This window comes from Orcinus orca, chromosome X (genome assembly GCF_937001465.1).
Source record: "Orcinus orca chromosome X, mOrcOrc1.1, whole genome shotgun sequence".
Lineage (NCBI taxonomy): Eukaryota > Metazoa > Chordata > Mammalia > Artiodactyla > Delphinidae > Orcinus > Orcinus orca.
In genome coordinates this window covers 111,260,458-111,277,039 of record NC_064580.1, presented here as the reverse complement: position 1 = coordinate 111,277,039, position 16,582 = coordinate 111,260,458, and positions in this window count along the sequence as shown.

The following is a 16,582-nucleotide window of genomic DNA, read 5'->3' as shown; positions in this document are numbered from 1 at the left end:
AAGTCTAAGATTTAACCCTAATTTAGAAACAGAAAAGTGTGTATCATCCTAATGTTCTGTCTTTGTATTTCTGACTAGAGTTTAACTGTGTATAAAATTCTAAAAGGCAATTCAATGGACTGATATAGAGTCCTTTATAAGGTACTATATAATACAGACATTTTTTCTTTTCATATGAAATGAATATTTATGTCATATCAACTGGATTCTTACCAATTACATATGCGATCTTGAAGAGTTATACCCTTTGGCAAGAAAGTTATATTAACCAGTTCTGATTATCAGGTTAGCATATAATGTCCTAAAGTTAGTGTGTTGTAAGCTCTAGCGTCTATATTGGGTGTCCCTGTCCTATTCTTTCCTTCCCACAAGCCATTTTTCATACTGGAGCCTGAGTAATGTTTTTATAAATATAAAACTGACCTTATCATGCCCCTTATAACTTCTTAAGCGTTTCCCATTGTAACCTACATAATATCCAAACATGTAACCTACAGCTTCCAAGACTCTGTGTGATCATGGCTCCTAATAATCTCTCCAGTCTCCTCCAGTCCCACTCTGCCCTTTGCACACCACACTCTAGTCACATTGACCATCTTTTTCTGCTTGACTCCCTGTAACGCTCCAAGCTTCCTCCTACCTCAGGGTCTTTACAGCTGCTGTTTCCTCTGTCAGAAACAACCTTAGCTTTTCTTCCAAATGTTTCACGTGGCTGATCCCTCCATACCATTTAGATCTCAGACAAATGTAGAGTAGCCCCCATTCACTCTCCATCCACAGTACAGCATTATCTATCTCCCATCACTAGAATGTAAACTTTATGAGGGCAGGATCTTTCTCTTATCACACCACGTCCAGAATGCAACACAGTGTCTGGCACATAGCTTGTGTTCAGTAAATATTTGTTGTTGAATAAGTGAATTAATGAATAGAATATTAGAGCTGAAAGGACTTGTGACTTTTTTTTTTTTTTTTTTTTTTGCGGTACGCGGGCCTCTCACTGTAGTGGCCTCTTCCGTTGCGGAGCACAGGCTCTGGACGCGCAGGCTCAATGGCCATGGCTCACGGGCCCAGCCGCTCCGCGGCATGTGGGATCTTCCCGGACCGGGGCACGAACCCGCGTCCCCTGCATCGACAGGCGGACTCTCAACCACTGCGCCACCAGGGAAGCCCAGGACTTGTGACTTTTGAGATCAAGTTCAGCTTTCATTTAGAAGTACAGAAGTTGGGGCACATAGAGGTAATGTGACTTGGCCAGTGAAGTACAGTAAATTAATGGCAAAACTAGGACTAGAAGTAGATCTTGCTACAACAAGTTTAGGGATTTTTACACTAAGTAGTTAAAATTTATTAAGCTGGGCATATTCCCAGAGAAAATCATAATTCAAAAAGACACATGCACCCCAAAGATCATTGCAGCACTATTTGCAATAGCCAGGTTATGGAAGTAACCTAAATGTCCATCGACAGATGAATGGATAATGAAGATGTGGAACATATGTACAATAGAATATTACTCAGCCATAAAAGGCAACAAAACTGGGTCATTTGTAGAGATGTGGATGGACCTAGAGACTTTCATACAGAGTGAAGTAAGTCAGAAGGAGAAAAACAAATATCGTATATTAACACATATATGTGGAATCTAGACAAGTGGTACAGATGAACTGGTTTGCAAGGCAGAAATAGAGACAGAGGTGTAGAGAACAAATATATGAGCACCAAGGGGGGAAAGCGAGGAGTGGGTGGTGGTGAGATGAATTGGGAATTTGGGATATATATATATATATATATATATATATATATATATATACACACTAATATGTATAAAATAGATAACTAATAAAAAAATCCCATTCACCTAAGATTACCCTCCCCCCTTCCCTCTGCTCACTGGTAACCACTAGTTTGTTTTCTGTATCTCTGAGTCTATTTCTGTTTTGCTATATACATTTGTTTGTTTTATTTTTTTAGATTCCACGTATATGTCATATCATATACAATTTTTCTTTAACTTATTTCACTAAGCATAATATTCTCTAGGTCCACCTACATTACTGCAAATCACAGATTTTTACTCTTTTTATGACTTTGTAATATTCCTGTGTGTATGTGTGTATTTTATATATATATATATATAAATATATATATGCCACATCTTTATCAATTTGTCTGTTGGTAGACATTTGGGCTGCTTCTATATCTTGGCTATTATAAATGTTTCTGCTATGAACATTGTGGTGCATATATCTTTTCAAATTAGTGTTCTCTCATTTTCCACATATACGCTGAGGAGTAGAATTGCTGAATCATAAGGGAGTTCTGTTTTCAGTTTTTTGAGGAAACTCCATACAGTTTTCCACAGTGGCTACACCAATTTACATTTCTCCCAACAGTGCATAAGTTTTCCCTTTTCTCCATACCCTCTTGAACATTTGTTATTTGTAGACTTTTGATCTGAGTTTGAGGTGATATCTAATTGTTGTTTTGATTTACTAATAGTTAGCCAAGTTGAACATCTTTTCATGTGCCCATTAGCCATCTGTAGGTCTTATTTAGAAAAATGTCTATTCAGGTCTTTTTGCCCATTTTTTTGATTGGGTTGTTTTTTGACATTAAGTTGTATGAGCTGTCTATATATTTTGGATATTAACCCCTTGTGGGCATATCATTTTGCAAATATTTTCTTCTATTCAGTAGGTTGTCATTTTTCATCCATGGTTTCCTTTCCAGTGCAAAAGCTTTTAAATTTAATGAGGTCCCATTTGTTTTGTTTTCCTTTTATTTTTTTTTTGCCTTGGGAGAAATATCTGAAAAATACTGCTATGATTTATGTCAAAGAGTGTTCTGCCCATGTTCTCTTCAAGGAGTTTTAAGGCTTCAGGTCTCATATTTATGTCTTTAATCCTTTTGAGGATTTTTTTTTTGTTATATGGTGTGAAGAAATGTTTTAATCTCATTCTTTTACATGTAGCTGTCCAGTTTCCCAGGACAGCTTACTAAAGAGACTGTCTTTCTCCATTTTATAGTTGCCTCCTTTGTCATGTCCTTTGGAGATTAAATGACCATAGGTGCAGTGGGTTTATTTCTGGGCCATCTGTTTTGTTCCATTGATCTATGAGTCTGTTTTTTTGCCAGTACCATGCTGTTTTGATTACTGTAGATTTGTAGTATAGTCTGAAGTTAGGGTGGGTGATACCTCCAGCTTGTTCTTTTTTGTCAAGATTGCTTTGGCAAAATGAGGTCTTTTGTAGTTCCATATGAATTTTAGGATTATTTTTTCTAGTTGTGTGAAAAATGTCATGGGTATTTTTTTTTGGCCATTTGTTCATTATTTTCTGGTTGTTTTTGCAATTCATTTTTGTTTTTTTCTTTTTTTAATGTTTATTTTTTATTTATTTATTTTTTCTTATTAGTCATCCATTTTATACACATCAGTGTATACATGTCAATCCCACTCTCCCAATTCATCCCACCACAACCCCCACCCCCTGCCGCTTTCCCCCCTTGGTGTCCATATGTTTTTTCTCTACTTCTGTGTCTCAATTTCTGCTCGGCAAACTGGTTCACCTGTACCGTTTTCTAGGTTCCACATATATGCGTTAATATACGATATTTGTTTTTCTTTTTCTGACTTACTTCACTCTGTATGACAGTCTCTAGATCCATCCACGTCTCTACAAATGACCCAATTTCGTTCCTTTTTGTGGCTGAGTAATATTCCATTGTATATATGTACCACATCTTCATTACCATTCGTCTATCGATGGACACTTAGGTTGCTTCCATGACCTGGCTATTGTAAATAGTGCTGCAGTGAACATTGGGGTGCATGTGTCTTTTTGAATTATGGTTTTCTCTGAATATATGCCCAGGAGTGGGGTTGCTGGGTCATATGGTAATTCTATTTTTAGTTTTTCCAGGAATCTCCATAGTGTTCTCCATAGTGGCTGTATCCATTTACATTCCCACCAACAGTGCAAGAGGGTTCCCTTTTCTCCACACCCTCTCCAGCATTTGTTGTTTGTAGATTTTCTGATGATGCCCATTCTAACTGGTGTGAGGTGAGACCTTATTGTAGTTTTATCTGCATTTCTCTAATAATTAGTCATGGGTATTTTGATAGGGCTTACAATAAATCTGTATATTGTTTTGGGTAATATGGCTATTTTAAACAATATTCCCAATCTAAAAGCTTAGGATATCTTTCTGTTTCTTTGTATCATCTTCAATTTCCTTCATAAGTGTTTTATAGTTTTCAGAGTATAGGTCTTTCACCTCCTTGGTTAATTTTATTCATAGGTATTATATTGTTTTTGATGTAATTTAAAATGGGGTTGTCTTTTTGCTTTCTGTTTATGATAGTTCATTATTAATGTGTAGAAAAGCAGCAGATTTCTGTACTTTAATCTTGTATCCTGCAAGTATACTGCATTAATTTATTAATTCTAATAGATTTTGGCACAGATTTTAGTGTTTTCTATATATACTATCATGTCATCTGCAAACAATGACAGTTTTACCTCTTCCCTTCCAATCTGGATACTTTTTATTTCTTTTTCTTGTCTGACTACTGGGACTTTTAAATAAAAGTGGTGAGAGTGGGAATCCTTGTCTAGTTTTTTAATTTGGAAGTTTTCACCATCGCATATGATGTTAGCTGTGGGTTTGTAATAAATGGCCTTTATTATGTTGAGATATATTTTCTCTATACCAACTTTGATTATAGTTTTTATCACTAATGGAAGTTGAATTTTGTCAAATGCTGTTTTACGCTTCAGGATGATCATGTGATTGTTTTTGTTGTTGTTAACTCTGTGCATACTTTATTCCATTATTTGTGACAGACTTCAGAAGGCAATAGAAGCGGTTGTGTCTGGGGGGCTTGAGACATAATTTCTCAAGCCTTCCCTGCTAAATTCCTGAGATTGGCTCTTCCCTCAGTTACCTGAGCAAGTTTTAACTCTTTGGTGATGGAGAGAGCAGAGTCCCTATTTTTCATTTCTCCTCTTGAGAATCTATGACCCTTTTCCCCTTGGAGTCCAGGGACATCTATTTACTTTGAAGCCTGTTATTTTTTTGAAAAGTCAGTCTGGAATATACTCAGAGTAACATTTTTGGGGAATTGGTTTCGTTTTTCTAAAACTGTTCTTTTTAAGAAAATTTTTATTGGAGTATAGTTGATTTACAATTATGTGTTAGTTTCGGGTGTAGAGCAAAGTGAATCAGTTATAATACATATATCCCAGATGTGGTACATATATACAATGGAATATTACTCGGCAATTAAAAAAACCAAAATAATGCCATTTGCAGCAACATGGATGGACCTAGAGATTATCATACTAAGTGAAGTACGTCAGACAGAGAAACACAAATATCATATGGTATCACTTATACGTGGAATCTAAAAAATTGATACAAATGAACTAATTTACAAAATAGAAACAGACTAACAGATCTCGAAATCAAACCTATGGTTACCAAAGGGGAAATGTGGGGGGAAGTGACAAATTAGTAGATTGGGATTAACGTATACACCCTACTATATATAAAATAGATAACTAATACGGACCTACTGTATAGCACAGGGAACTCTACTCAATATTCTGTAATAACCTATATGGGGAAAGAATCTGATCACGTGATTTTTATCCTTTGTTTCTTTAATGTGGTGTATCACATTGATTGATTTGTGTATATTTTACCTTTTTGTGACCTTGGAATAAATCCAACTTGATCATTGTGTATGATTCTTTTTATATATTGTTGGGTTCGGTTTGGTAACATTTTGCTGAGGGTTTTGCATCTATATTCATGAAAGATATAGGTCTGTAATTTTTTTGTAGAGTCTTTTTCTGGTTTTATGTTAGGGCAATGTTGGCCTTGTAGAAGGAATTTAGGAGTGTTCCATCCTCTTCAATTTTTAGGAAAAGATTGAGGTGGATAGGTATCAGCTCTTCTTTATATGTTTGGTAGAATTCCCATGTCAAGTTCTCCGGTCCTGGAATTTTGTTTGCTGGGAGTCTTTTTGTTTGTTTGTTTTTAGAAATTCAGTTTCACTACTTGTAATTAGTTTGTGCAAATTTTTCTTCTTGATTCAGTCTTGAAGAGTTATAAACAAAATATATTTATACTGTCTTTTACATTTATATATGTATGTACTTTCATCAGTGCTTTTTATTTCCTCATGTGGATTTGAATTACTGTCCAGTATCCTTTCATTTCAGTCAGTTGGACTCTATGTTGTCTGATGAGAAATCAGTTGTTAATCTTATTCGGGATCTCTTGCATATGAGGAGTGCATCTCTCTTGTACCTTTCAAAATTGTCTCATTGTCTTTGGTTTTTATCAGTTTGATTATGATTTGTGTAGGTGAGGATCCCTTTGCATTTTTACTACACAGATTTTGTTGTGCTTTTTTTTTAACATCTTTATTGGAGTATAATTACTTTACAATGGTGTGTCAGTTTCTGCTTTATAACAAAGTGAATCAGCTATACATATACATACATCCCTGTATATCCTTGCTCTTGTGCCTCCCTCCCACCCTCCCTATCCCACCCCTCTAGGTGGTCACAAAGCACCCAGCTGATCTCCCTGTGCTATGCGGCTGCTTCCCACTAGCTATCTATTTTACATTTGGTAGTGTATATATGTCCATGCCACTCTCTCACTTCGTCCCAGCTTACCCTTCCCCCTCCCCATGTCCTCAAGTGCATTCTCTACATCTGTGTCATTATTCCTGTCCTGCCCGTAGGTTCTTCATAACCTTTTTTTTTAGATTCCATATATATGTGTTAGCATACTGTATTTGTTTTTCTCTTTCTGACTTACTTCACTCTGTATGACAGACTCTAGGTCCATCCACCTCACTACAAATAACTCAGTTTTGTTTCTTTTTATGGCTGAGTAATATTCCATGTGCCACATCAAGGATCATGAGAGATTACTACAAGCAGCTATATGCCTATAAAATGGACAACCTGGAAGAAATGGACAAATTCTTAGAAAAGCACAACCTTCCGAGACTGAACCAAGAAGAAATAGAAAATAGAAACAGACCAATCAGAAGCACTGAAATTGAGACTGTGATTAAAAATCTTCCAACAAACAAAAGCCCAGGACCAGATGGCTTCACAGGCAAATTCTATCAAACGTTTAGAGAAGAGCTAACACCTATCCTTCTCAAAGTCTTCCAAAATATAGCAGAGGGGGGAACACTCCCAAACTCATTCTACGAGGCCACCATCACCCTGATACCAAAACCAGACAAAGATGTCACAAAGAAAGAAAACTACAGGGCCAATATCACTGATGAATATAGATGCAAAAATCCTCAACAAAATACTAGCAAACAGAATCCAACAACACATTCAAAGGATCATACACCATGATCAAGTGGGGTTTATCCCAGGAATGCAAGGATTCTTCAATATATGCAAATCAATCAATGTGATACACCATATTAACAAATTGAAGGAGAAAAAACATCTGATCATCTCAATAGATGCAGGAAAAAGCTTTCGACAGAATTCAACACCCATTTATCTTGAGCTTCTTGAAAGTGTTGATTAATAGTTTACATCAAATTTGGGAAGTTCTCAGTCATTATATCTTTAAAATATTCTTTCTGCCTTTTTTCTCCTCTCCTTATGAGACTTCAGTTATGTGTATGTTGGTATGCTTGATGATATCCCACAGGTCTTCAAGACTCAGTACATTTCTCCTCATTCTTTTTACTTTCTGTTTCTCAGACTGAACAATCTCTGTGGATGTATCTTCAAGTTCCCTATTCTTTCCTCTGCCTTCTCAAATCTGTTGAGCTTTACTAGTGGGTTTTTAAATTTCAGTTATTTACATCTCAGCTCCAGAATTCTTATATACTTTTTAGTAATTTCTGTTTCTTTGTTAATATCTTCTATTTGGTGAAAGGTTGTCCTCATCCTTTATAAAAATTTCTTATGCATAATTTCCTTTCGTTTTTGAACATATTGATAGCAGCTGGTTTAAAGTTTTTGTCTAGTAAATTTAATGTCTAGATATTCGCAAGGACAGATTCTTTTTACTTTTTATGTCCTATATATTTGCCATACTTCCTTATTTGTTTGCATGTTCTTTTGTTGTTGTTGTTGAAAACTGTACATTTTAAATAATGTGTAAAATCAGGAAATTAGATATTCCCCCTTCCCAAGGATTTGTTTCTGAGTGTTTTGGGGTGATATACTCAGTTATCTTAGTGAGCTAATGATTAGACAGATTTTCTTACATTCCTGGAACCTGTGAGACTCCCATTCTTTACTGGGTGGCTATTTGTGCATTTTGGGACACATCTTCAGCACTCAGCCAGTTGATACTTATCAGCTTGGTAATATTTGCCTTGGTGTTTATTTTATGCAGAGCCTCTGAATCAGGTAGGAGTCATGACTTAGGGACTTTGCATGAGCCTTAGGTCTTTCCTGAATATGTGTCTAGCCTTGGGCATATGCAGAGACTAATACATGAGCATGGTCTTCTAGATTTATGGGAAAATGTAGGAGCTTTTCAAAGACTCCTAGGGATATCTAATTTCCCACCTTTTCCTTTTAAGATATTTGGTTATCCTACCATTTGTCCAACTGGCATCCATTGCATTAGGCATCCTTAATGTTAAACAATTGCTAAGAATGATTTTAAACAAATCCCCCTTAGGAAAATGCTCTTCATACTGAGTGATCTCTTAGGTCAGTTAAAGAGAAGACTTCCAATAGGATATTCCAGAAAATCACTGGGTAGGTGAAATAATGACACTTCATTGGAAATGGGGCTGTGAAGGAGGTTCAACCCCATCCTACCCTCTGCAGTGGCTGTCAGGCTGCTGATTATCATTATGATTAAAAATTGCTGGCTTTCAAGGCTGCTGTGGAGGTGGGGAAGGGGAATGGGACTTGGCAATGTTAAAATAGCACAAAGGTCACTGCTTTTATCAATATTCAAACAGTTTTCTCAAATAAATATTCATAAGGTTATTGCAGCCATTTCATTAATTTCCAGAGTTTTGAAAAAGTTGATTCTTATAATTTTTGCCAATGTTCTCATTGTTTTTGTAGAGGAAAGGCTTTTTGAAGGTGCTTTTTTTTTTCCTCCATTCCTGCTGATGTAAGCATTTTTACAAAGTCATCACTAAACTCCACTTATATGGTCCAGCCTATACAGTTTCTTGTTCTTATAGCATGGTCACTATTCAAAATGTTAATAAAAATGGATGACTGCAAACATTAATTATCAGTGGAAGTTAGTTGCATGTTGTAAAGTGTCAGGAGATATAACGTGATAGGTACAAATCAAATTATGAAAGGAAAAGTCTCATATATTATTTTCCCAAATGACTTTCTCAGAAAGAAAAGTCAAGTATGCCAAAGCAAGTGAATAAAGGATAAGGAAGAAAGAAAATTTAAAGAAATGTAGCCACTTCTATAAAAGCTAGCTTCATTTCAAATATACAGTTTCTCATAACTGTAAGAAGCTAGAGATCAGTGAATACAGAAGTTAGAACATGACAAGATGAAATGGAAAACATGATCAAAGGGGATGGTTAAATTGTTGAAGGATTTACAAAGATTTACAAGGAAGGATACCAGCCAAATGCCAGCCGTCATTTGCTATATATATATCGTCTTACTGGATTTCAGAATCAGCATTGCAGGTGGCTTTAGCAAGCCATGGAGATTCAAAACCAACAATCTCCTCAAGCAGATGGTGTTATTCTTAGGTACCTGTCTCAAACCAGAGCCACCTTTCTCAGTGACCGTGGGCAATACTTGGAGGAGAAATACTATGCTAGCCTAAGCTCCTGCTGGAACAGTTTGAAATGACATGGTGCCACAATTCTGTGCCTTGTTTTGAGATCAGCTTCTGGAAATGAGCTATTCCTTTGAATGGAATTTTAAAACAATGGAAACAGATCTCTGCATTGATGTGGAGCCTTGTGTGTAACAGATTTAAAGCTGTGTCAAAGGTTAAAGCAAGAATACTAATATTTTTGGAATCAGTGTCCTAACATAATTCGTAATTTAAGAGTTAAACTGTAGCAATGTTGTATCTCCTCCTAAAGGAACATACATGACATTTTTCCTTTATCTGTTTCTTTCATTTTACCTTTAAATCTATTGTGCAGTAGATCTGATACTGAGAAGCGCACAAAACGTGAATGTACAGCTCAATAAACTATCACAGAGGGCACACCCATTCCACCACTACCCAGCTCGAAAAATAGAACATTGTCAATACCCCAGAGGTCTTATTTGACTTTTCTTTTTAAAGAGTGCATTGCATTTAATTTTGTTAAATGATTTTGTGACAATTTTAGAAATAAATACATTTTGGTAAGAAAGGGAGATGTTGTGAAACCAGATTTACAAAATAGTGTGTCATAGAAGTAGGAGTCAGGATCTAACCCTGGAAACTTAAATCTGGTGGCAGAAGAAAATAGATCAGTATGCTGGTAAAAGTGGCATAAAACCAGAGGAAAATATTATATGTGATTGAGTACTGAACTTGCCCACACCCTCAGGGAATAACAAAGACCCAGTTTCAAACTGGGAAAAGCCCAGTAGAAATTAGATAGGCCCAAGAAAGTAATACTTTCTTAGTCTGAGACATGAGCTAATTAGATTTTACTGATACCTGCTAAAGTACAAGACATACACTTGGCCTCCATGAACTCCCATCATGTGTTTCTAACAATACTGTTTGGTACTCACCCATGGTCTCAAACAATTCACAAATTAACTCATAGCACTTACTATGTGCCAGGCATGGGTCTAGGCATTTTGCACATACTAACTCATTTAATCCTCTCAGCTCTTTAAGCAAAATGGAGAAACTGGAGCACAGGGGTAGCAAAGCTGGGACTCAAAATTCAGCCTGCCTGGTAGCAGAGTCCGTTCTGGGATTATTAAGTTATTTTTGAGATCCCACGTAAGGAATTGAAAATGGCTGTTCCCTTGTAAAAACATTGGACTTTCTTTGGTCATTGTCCATATCATATATGCATGTTAAAAAGCCTAATTATGAAGACTAGCTCTTTTAGCATAACTATAACTATGTATTATATGTATTTTAATATATACTAGCTATCAGTATAGAGAAGAGTATATCTTAGATTCCTGTTGTGACATGAAAGACATACGGAATTTAAACATTTTTGACAAAGTCAGAAACATATTCTCATGGGCATCAAAATGTAATAAAGGCAGAACGTCTTATTTTTCAAGATTTTTCTTGAAAGGAAAGTATATTGATGAACTTGTATAAGCAGTTTTTATTAGTAGTATTGTAGAAAAGCCCTTACTCAGTATGATAGCAAGGAATATCTCGATATTACTAGGAAAATAATGTTGACCTTGCAGACCCTATGAGAAGATCTCTGGGAGGACACCAGGAATACACAGACCATACTTTTCAAATTACTGCAAATAAAATCCATTTACTTTATTTTTGTCCTATTTGGGGGACAGTTACTCTTTCTGAAAGCTTTGCTCTCACTTCTGTCTCAGGATCGTGATTGACTTGCAGACACTTCACTCCGTTGCTTACAAATTTGGTTTTCCAGGCTGCCCATGCTCACACGCAGATGCTGTTTGCATTTCTTGGGAGGAAAAAAAAAGAAAAACCTGTGTGCCCAATGCCCAGAAGAACTGGCTGACTCAAGGTTAAGTTTCTCCCTTGACTTCTTACAACACGAATTGCTTCTAGGGACCCTGAATTCCTGACAGCCTGGCCCTGCATCTAGTTATCTGCTTATTTTACTCTCTTCTTCCCTTTAAGTTTGCCAAGCAAATTGTCTGAATGGTGGGAGACAGCTGGTAGGAAGAAATAAGAATTAAGGTTGATAAAATAGAGGCTAGAAAAGGAGTCTCCTTCGTCACTTTTGTAAGGAAGCAAATCCTTCAGTCAGGCTGCTCTCCCACGATTGTGTCAAGCTGAGTTGAATCATTACTAAATACTTGGCCACCAGTGGTCATCTCCTGTGACTTTTAGGGATTGGAAGTGTTTAGTCATTCTTAGCAGCTTGTACCAATAATAGGAAAAAACAAATGAGAGAGCCCAGTCTTTCGTCCTCCTCCAGGCAAGTTTCATGGTAGATAGCTTACTCTGACAGATATATTCGAGGCTGACATTTCTGTTCCATTCCTTATGGCTCCTCACTGTGTCTGCACAATTTCCCTGAGAGCAGTTCCCTATTATGTATTACTGAAGAACTATATTCTGTAGACAATTTGACCCAGTTCTGACAACGTTAGGGGGCATGCTAGGACCTTAAGTTACAGCAAGCAAAGGGCCTAGGTGGGAAGGTACTCTGACCTGGGCAAATGATAACCTTCACCCCTGCCATTCTTTTACCATCATCATCATTAGGATCTTTTGTCCGTAGAATTTAAAATTTATTTTTGAAAGCTTTTTGTCTTCCCCTTTCTCTTTATAAAAAAGAAACAGCAAAGATTTCAAAGCTGGCTGAAATTTATTTTTAGATGATAAGATAATTTGATTCATCCAGGCGTGTTCAATTATAGCAAAGGCACTAAGAATTATTTTACCTAATTCTTAATATTTACTATAGTGACAGTTAATTAACTATTAATTAAGCACTTGCTAGGTGCAAGAATCTGTCAGGACTGTGGGAAGCCAAAGTAATAAATAATAACGTGCTCCCTCCCCCCAAAATCTCAAACTGTGGTGAGACGTGGAAAGTAGAGAGGGAGGCAGATAGGTGTCAATTCCTTATAACAGAAACTTGTGAATGCAGAAGGAGAAATGATACAGACCCAGTATGGTACCAGCCTACCTCTTGGTTCTATGTATGATACTGGTGGGGGAGGGCGCTGTCCCAGGTGTGTGGTGTTCTCCAAATGAGCCCTCCCCAGGCATTCAGACGCAGGGACTGGTAGTTGATGAAGAGTCTGCTTTTTAACTGCTGACCCAGGTGGTGTGTGTCCACTGTCAACGAATAGCAGGCATTTGGATGTAGTCTGAGTCAGTCTTCGGAGATGAATTTTAGTCTTTCCCTAACCCTCATTAAAGCACCGCACTTACAAGTAGGAAGTCCTATCCAAGAAGGAGCTATTTATGTTCTCTTGGGCCACAGCATTGAAAAATCATTGCAAAAGGATTGGTTACTGTTTGTTAGTTTTAAGAGAAGATCCCCAACTCTAAACAGTAATTAGGCTGTGATCATTAAGACTGAGCTACCTGCTAAAACATTAAAAAAAAATTTCTAGCTAGGTAATTAATATCATAAAGTGAGATGGAGATCAAAGTGTCGCCTGAAGTGTCTCCTGCCTCTAGGAGATAAATAGCAAGGGCAAAAATCAAACAGAACTTCGTCTTCTTTGTCACTCAGCTTTGATTTGGAAAGGAGGTAGTTAAGTTACATCAAGAAAGTGGCAGTTAGAAAGCTTGCCTTCTACTGCATGCTTCTGCAGCAGCAATTACCCCAGCTACAAATCTCATTTACAGAACTCCTTGAAAGTGCTATCTGGACGATGGCAGAATACACTGCAAATCAATGGAGGGTGATTTCATTCCCAAATTGAAGTTGCCATTTAATAGGGGAAAAAACATACACTTGCACACCCCAGCCTCCTTCTTACTCATTAATAGATTCCTCAGTAATAGTTATGAGGCTCAACTTTCACAAATTCAATTACTTCTCGAAAAATATGAATTATAAACACTCTTTACCAATTGAAATGCAATCACATCCTAGCTTCCAGAAGGAAAATAGACAGGAGCTGTTGGAAATGATCCTAATCATGATGCTAATAAGTAACGGCCCAGTACATAGTCTGCAAAACAGGCCAGCGCCTGCCTCCCTGCACCTACTGTTACATGATGTTTTCTTTCCCGATTTATAGTATCCTAGCAACCATCATGCACGTTAGTCCTAATGGATCTGAAAATGATGCACTGAGAAATTTGTCCCTAAGGATCTCATGCTCCAGGGAGGGATACTTTCTCCTCGGGGGGCATGTCAGTAGCCAGATAGATGAGTGGGGATTAGAGTAATTTTCTTTGCTCTGAGAGTTCATTGCCCTTCCTGATCCCGTGTAGTCAGAGGGCCTGTAATCCAGGTTTAATCTAAATAGATGGCAGTGCTGCCAAGAGATCCTAATTCCACATGAATATTCAGTAGTACAGCAGAGGAGCCTGGGGATAATGCCCGCTGGAGATGACCTTAAGTCTAGCAAAAGTGGACACTGACAATGGCTCTAAATTTCCACCTTATTTACTATTCATTGATTTGAGTTAAGACAGGAAGGATGCTGTCAAAATTTTCATGTAGCCTGGCATTGGTAAGGCTTTAAGTCGTCCTAAGCCATTCTCGTCTTACCGTAAATTAGATGAGATATCAGCTCCATTAGGGTCCTCTGACCAAGGCTGGATCTTTTTTGACATAGAAAAAGAAAGATTTAGAACTAGGGATAGGGCCAAAGAGGTGGGGAAAATGCAGATGAAAGAAAGCTAGAGAGAAGTCCCCTTATACTTAATTCTACCCCAGGTTTTCCAAAGTCAGGGGTCAGTTTGTATCAGGAACTTTTCTAGATAGGCCCTGAATGATGAGGTAGACTGTACCTGAAGGAGTGGGGAGTCTACTGTAAATTTGAATGGTCTATTAATTTTCACAGTGTTGTCGGGGGAGACACGTTATAGCTAAGTAAGGCAGTACTAAATGATTGAGGAGGTCTTTCCATCCTGGCCTTGAACTTACTTCCCCAACTCCATACTCCCTTCATTTCAGCCATAAGTACCTTCCATCATCACTGAGAACAGCCCTGATCAAAGATCCTGAATTCCGATCCTTCTCTCTAACCACAATCTCCTGTGCTTCTATGGCTCTTTACCACCTAGTTCCCACTGAGTGTTCTCTTTTTAGTCCCATCGTCACCTTCAAGCCCTTAATTAGTTCAAGCCCTTAATTCTTCCAGCTCTGTACCTCCCACTGGGGTTTGTCTGCATGCTCACCTGGGCTCTGTGGGCAGCTGCTTCGATGATGTGCTCACTAACATCCTGGGACTCCTTAGCCCCTCAACAGTCTGTCAGAGTTCTTGCCTTGCCAATCCAAACCCTGGATAACCTCCACTGCCCGATTTTTTTGCTTCTGACGTGCTGAGGATTTCTAAGGAAAGTCACAAAAGCATGATGATTTGATTCACTATGGCCAGACTAGCTCGTTTCAGCTGTGCCTGCTTGGCCTACTCATCTACACTTCTTTTCATGACTCGCTGGCTCCTTTTGCCATTTATTCATTCTTTTGACAAAGCTTTATTAGGTGATTATTATATTTCAGCTATGGCCCAAGCACTGAGGATGCAATAAATATCGAGACTGACAAGGACCCTTCCCTCATGGAGTTTATCACTTAGTGAAGAAGTGTGGAAAATAAATATGTTTTTTAAAGCAATTTCATAAAAGCAAGTTCTGTGCAGAAGGGTAAGTGCAAGATGACCTGAGATAAGAACAGGCTCAGAGTGTTCAAAGGACTGAATGAAAGTCAGTGTAGGTGGACTTTAAAGGGAAAGAAAGAGAGATAGGATGTAAGGTCACGGAGATAGTCAAGAGACCATGAAAAAGACTTAGGATTTCATTCCACTTTCAATGGGAATCCATTGGAGAGTTTTAACCCGGGGAGTCACATTTTCTGATTTATGCTTTGAAACAATCATTCTAGCCGCTGTGTGGTAGGTGTAAGAGGCACGTGTGGAAACAATGAGACCAGTTAAAGAGGCTGATGATAAAACGAATGAATATAACAAGACAGAACAGATTCACAGATATAGAGAACAGGCTAGTGGTTACCAGTGGGGAGAAGGTTGGGGGGAAGCACACAACTGGGGAAAGGGATTGAGAGTTACAAACTACCAGCTGTAAAATAAATAAGATACAAGGATGTAATGTACAGCACAGGGAATACAGCCAGTATTTTTAAATAACTTTAAGAGGAGAGTAATCTATAAAAATATTGAATTACTATGTTGTACACCTGAAATAATATAATATTGTACATCAACTATACTTCGATAAAAAAAAATCCAGGTGAGGGGTGATGTTGCTTTGGATTACCGTTGTAGCAGAAGAGATAGTGAAAGTGTGTGGATTCCACTGAGGAAGTCAGAGGCTGAATGGCTGCATGATATACCCAGGGTCTAATAAAATGACAACTGTTACCTTTATAAGTCATATTTAAGTTGTTATTTTGCTTCATCTGAAGGAGAGAAGGTGTATTTTCTGTTCTGGCTACCCCTCCCCACTTTGGTTCTAGTCCTGATGCAATTGTGGGGAAAAGAAGAAAAGAAATGCTATAGCGTAACACCTCTTATCTCCTTGAGTGCCCTGCACATATTTCTTGTCCTTCTTCCCATCATCCAAACTATGAATGTCTTGCCTTTTCTCTCCACAGAGGTGACTCCCAGGTGAGAATCTCAGGAACTATAAAGAGCCATAAGGAGAGAGGCTGTTGAGCAGAGTTGGGGACAGAGAACGTCTCTGGAATCCCTCACAGCAAACCATATGTGACTAATCTCGGTGCCCGCTACTGAGGTAG